Below are 6,136 nucleotides of genomic sequence, written 5' to 3'. Positions count from 1 at the left end.
ACACAAGCTCTTGATCTTCCTCACACACTCCGACAACATCCACCAAACTCCGCTCAAACACCGTCGAATGCTGAAGGACAGCATACACACAGAAATCTGTTTTTTATTATGTTCAGAATATTTAACTTTAACTTTTTACCCCCCTTAACAGGTTATTCAGTACCAGTACAGTAAATAAATATGCAAATTTGGAGTTACTCCCGTTTGACACCTTGTATATGTTTTTTTCATTTATATATATGAACCTGGAGCACAAAAGCAGTGTCAAGTCTCTGGGGTGTATATGTAGCAATTGCAAAAAATACATTGTATGGGTCAAAATTATAAATTTTTCTTTTATGCCAAAAATCATTAGGATATTAGGTAAAGATCGTTTTCCATGAATATATTTTGTAAGTTTCCTACTGTAAACATATCAAAACTTCATTTTTGATTAGTAATATGCATTTCTAAGAACTTTCTAAGATGATTTTCTCAATATTTACATTTTTTTGCACCCTCAGATTTCAAATAGTTGTATCTCAGACAAATATTGAACCACGCATCAATGGAAAGATTATTCAGCTTTCAGATGATTTATAAATCTCAATTTCGAAAAATTCAACCCTTATTTTGGTCATGGGTCACCTATTTTGTTGATCTAAAAAACTTTTTGTAATTTGTTTTAGCACAGCACTTTTTAATAAAAACACTATTTGAAGCAAAACAGTTTCAGTTCCTATGATTCTCATTATCAAAAACACACCTGCACTCAATCAGTTAAACCAAATTAAAAAATTAAATAAAAATATATTACAATTATTGTTTTTGAGGCTACTTTATCATCCCATGAGATTTTAACTGGTCAAGTACAGATTTTCACAATTTAAGGATTACAATCAATGCATACAGTAGATAAAGATGATACAAATTAATAACTATTATAATATAGTTTACATTGTCTTTTAACAAATCAAACATCAATGTAACCATTCTAGCCTTGTTGCTGACGTGGCTTTTAAAAAAAAGTTTTATTTTATTTTAAAAAATTAGTATCTTATATCTTTTTTATTTTAATAAAGTTTTGTGTTAGGAAAACGTGTTTTTTTATATATTTATATTCATATACTTTTATATCCTACAGTAATCTGAGAGTTTTCAGTCATTTTGAATAAATAAACAAATCATAAAAACACAGTTACACTGTTTAAAAGAATGTGAGATTAAACTGTTTGTCATATATTTCATATTTTCACCACCAGATGTCGCCTAATAATAATAATAATAATAATAATGGTTTTTTTCTGTAGTTTTTTGTTTTTTTTTAGCACTGTATTGGAAAGTCAAAGAAGGTTTAGGAGACAATCTCAGCAGGAATGTTATTTCTTCTTTTCGTTCTTTTCCCACTTATACAATTACAGGAAATTAAACCTGCGGTTAATAAGTGTGTGTGTGTGTGTGTGTGTGTGCGCGTGTGTGTGTGTGTGTGTTTACAGCTGTTTACTTTGGCTGTACCACCATATTGTGTCCAGATGTGAGCTAAATGTAACAAAACCTGGCTTTCATGACATCCTCTAATGTAAAATGATGTATAAATAAAGATTGTGTTCATTTCTAGTCCTTATTATTAGCTTTATGTAAAAACAATCCTATGTTAAGATAAGTGCTTATTTAGACACTCTGTAAAAATATTGCAATTGTAAAATAAACTGAGGGCTGTTTAAAGTCTACCATTTAAAAACATACATGAGAAGAGAAATTATTGTTTCAAAGTGTGTCAAAAAGGAAGTATTGCATCATATAACATGAATGGCATTTTTCTCTCTCATAAAAAAAATGTTTTCCTTTTTTATCGAGTTTTGTAAACAAATGTTTGATCTGTTTGCAGACAATGAGTCAAGAAATATAAATCACTTATAATTAATTTGGCACATTGAAAATGAAGGTCATATTGCTTTATGGGATACTGTTTTTTAAGATTGCACACATATTGGCTGTTGTTTTAATTTGTGTGCAATAACACTGATTCACTAGCTCAAGTTAATCTTGTGTTTTGTGACTAAATCTGGCTGTGTTTCAACAATGATAATGCTTTTTGCTTCTTTAAGCTCTGTCTGATACTCTGACAGCTGAGTGTGAACCACAGAAGTCTGCAGATACTGCATGATCACCTGAAGCGCCGGCCAATCAAAGGTCATCTCTTCCAGGCAGCCAATCAGAAGGCTCTGTTTCACATCAAAGGGTCCTCGGGATGTGACTGGGCCAATCGCACGTCTGAACTGCAGCCAAACGCCAGAGAACAGGTGTTGATGAACTGCGCTGATGGAACAATCAACATATAAAATCACATTTACCCAGCATTCCTGCAGAAGAATGTAGGGAAGGAAAACAGGCTGGGAATCTCACATGCGTGTCATCATGGGTTTCAGAAGAGATCTCAACAATGTCTCTGTGATGGAAGTTGATATCTCACAAAAAGAGAAAAGATCTTTTAGCTGAAAAAAGTCAAAATTCAGAATTTATTTAGCATTTTCTCAAAAATGCAAGATAAAAAAGGGTCAGAACTGCAAGATATAGACAAAAAAAGCCAGAATTCAAAAAGCAACTCTGAGTTGATTTCTTAAAATTCTGCCTTTTGTCCTCAAAAAAGCAAGAAAACGCAAGATATAAACTTGCAGCTTTGAAAAAGAGAAAAAAGTCAAAATTGTAAGATAAAAAAAAAAAAATCACAAATTAACTTTGTTTTATTCCATGGTCGTAAAAAAAAAAAGAATTCTGAGGTTATATCTTTAATTTTGAATATTTAGATATAAAGTCAGAATTTTGTGATTTAAACTTGACATTTAAAAAAAAAAAAAGAAGTTTGAAGAGAATTGTGAGATAAATGATTACAGTTACCTTTTTAATTTTTTTTTTCTTGCAAGAAACAAAAAGTCAGAATCATAGGATGTAAGCTCAGAATTCTGGGGAAAAAGCCAGTTGTTAGAAATAAACTGAAAATTTTCAGAAAGAAAAAAAGTCTGAGAATTGCAAATTATAAAAAAAGTTGCAATTGCCTTTATATTAAAAAAAACAAAACAAAAAAAACGTTGTTTTTATTCTGTTGCAGAAACAAAAAAATCTATTTCTAAAATTCTAAATATGAATAAAACATTTCTCATCAAATTATTTAAGCTGCTATGAGTAGAGCTATTCATTTAATAGCTCTATTATTCTGAGATAAGAAATTAGAAATCATAAAAAAGCAAAATGAAAGGATTTATTTATTTGTTTGGAAAGAAGTTTGTTTTTCTCTCCATGGACTAACCTGATATATCAGACTGATGTTCATTCATCAGTGGTCACATGACAGATCGGCATCTCATGTTCAAATATACAGGAACGTTCGGAACAGAAACTTGAATCCATCCAGACAAGCGTGACACATTGTAGCTGACGCTGACCTTCGATTCACATTACCATCTGCAAAAATTAGCTGCTAAATATATCCAGACATTTAAAGAAGAAGAGTCGAGTCATCAGGGCTGCATGAAACATAACCTTTAATGTGATCATATACTTCTCAACATCAGTACAAAGAATATCTGCTTTAGTCATTCACTCATTTTAGCACAACAAAACTTTTACAAAAACCACAGAAGAGAAAAACAGAGGAATGTTTTAATCAAAGCAGCTCACAAGTTTCCTTCCTGCTGACCGCGGATCAGTCTCTGTATGACAGGAATCTGATCTCAAATCAGGCTTTTGGAAACCAGATCAAACACTTCAAAGGTGCGATCACACTAGATTCACATCAATACACATTAAAATGCATGCATACTGAAATATAAACATTGGAATAGTTTATATTAATCTTCTGAATATATTATTATTATTATTGTTCAAAAAGCATTGAAATTAGAAGTCAGTATGCATGACATTGTATCCTGTTGCCTATATACAGTACAGACCAAAAGTTTGGAAACATTACTATTTTTAATGTTTTGAAATAAGTTTCTTCTGCTCATCAAGCCTGCATTTATTTGATCAAAAATACAGAAAAAACAGTAAAATTTGGGAAATATTTTTACAACTTAAAAGAATAGTTTTCTATTTGAATATACTTTTAAAAAAAGTATTTTTTTTTTTTTTTTTTTTTTACTTTTTATTCATCAAAGTATCCTAAAAAAAAGTATCAGATGTTCTGAAAAAATATTAAGCAGCAGAACTGTTTCCAACTTTGATAATGAATCGTCATATTAGAATGATTTCTAAAGGATCATGTGATAAAGATCCTAAAAATTCAGCTTTGCATCACAGAAATAAATGATCATTTAAAGTATAATACATTTAAAAACAATTATTTTCAACTGTAATAATATATCACAATATTACTGTTTTTTCTGTATTTTTGATCAAATAAATGCAGGCTTGATGAGCAGAAGAAACTTCTTTCAAAAACATTAAAAATAGTAATGTTTCCAAACTTTTGGTCTGTACTGTATATATATATATAGCAAAAATGTATGCAAAAAAAAAAGTGCATACTTAAAATCTAGTGTGACCGTCCCCACTGAGAGGAAACGAAGGCTACGTCAACCAAACTAACTTCCCGTTGATCCAAATTATTTCACTTGTTTCTATTTTCTATTTGCTGTGTAACAAATCCTTTATTTAGACTTAAAATTAGATTTTCAACCAGACCGTAGCATTGTCCAGCGAGAAGCACAGTCAGAAAACAAACAGCTCATGTAAAGCTTCAGTCTTACATTCACAAGACCTGCACATTTACAACCGAGCCATAAACATTAGCAGCTGCCAAATGGAGAAAAAACTATTTCACTGTAATTAAAATAATCTCTATTTACACGCATAAATATGTCCTGCTGTAGGAGACACTGAGATTACACTTTATTTTTGACCATAAAGCTTTTGACCATGCAATGCTCAAATTTCCTGCACTTTCATGACCACAAAATACCCAGAATCACATTTATTTAAGGCTGATCTACAGGCCAAACACTACAAGGTAGCTGATGAACATATGCACAAACTGAAGTATATGTAATCAAAAATACATATTCCGACTATATTCACACATACATGTGTCTGTCAAATACTGATGAGTTTGTATCCCTGGACTGCTGAGTATGATGCATTCAAAAATAAAATGATCAAAAGTTGGTTCCCATGGAGGCGCTAGATTGCTCTTTTAATTTAAAGTGAAATTTTACCCACTCAGTATGTGTTTAGCCGCAAAATAAACGTTAACAATTTTAAGTTAAAATTTAATCTTAAAACCTCGCATTAAAGTTCTGCCTAACTATTATAAAATATTTATTTTACTACTTACTACAAGCATGTTTATCTTCAGCTGTCCATAGCTTGTTTAAGGGGACGTCAGAAATATTTTTTACAAGGAAAAAAAGCTTAAACAGTCACAGTTTTAATTCTTTTACGACCACAACCTCAACTTGACCAGCAGCGTTAGACGCTCCCTGAATGGAAGGGGTGTTGGGTGTTCGATACTGCTATTGAAGAGCCACCTTCAAGCTAAATTTATCTTCAATGCACCTGCATGAAAGTTAAACGATAATAGGACCAGGACTAGGCATCCCTTGTTTAGGGTGTTAGGGTTAGGATAGGGTAAAGGTTAGGATATAGCATTCAGAGTTTAGAGAGTATGTTGCAAGGATCTCAAACTACCAGCAAACACAACCTCACTAGGTATTTTGCATTTGAGACCCCTGAAAAAAGGTTCAGGGTCGTTGGGTTGGGGTGCTTAAACCTGCTCCTGGTGATCTACCTTCCTCTTTAAGCAAATCCCAAGAACTTGTTTAGCTTGTGTGTTTAAAGGGTGAAGACTGTAGGAAGCTGGATATCCAAGACCAGGAATGAACACAGTGGTGTGGGTGTAAGGTTTAGGATAGGGTTAAGATATAACATTCAGAGTTTAGGGTGTACAGTGCAGGGATTTTATATTACCAACGAACACCATCTCACTAGGTAAATTGCGTTCAAGTACCCTGATGTAGAGTTCAGGGTCAGGTGCTCAATTCTGCTCTTGGTGATCTAACTCCTCTTTAAGTGAATCCCAACACCTTGATTATCTGGATTAAGTGTGTTTAATTAGAGCTAGAGATGAAGGTGGCTTTCCAGAAGCAGGGCGGGACACCCC

The sequence above is a fragment of the Carassius carassius genome, chromosome 46, assembly GCF_963082965.1.
Source record: "Carassius carassius chromosome 46, fCarCar2.1, whole genome shotgun sequence".
In the NCBI taxonomy this organism is placed as follows: Eukaryota; Metazoa; Chordata; class Actinopteri; order Cypriniformes; family Cyprinidae; genus Carassius; species Carassius carassius.
This window is presented reverse-complemented; position numbering follows the sequence as displayed.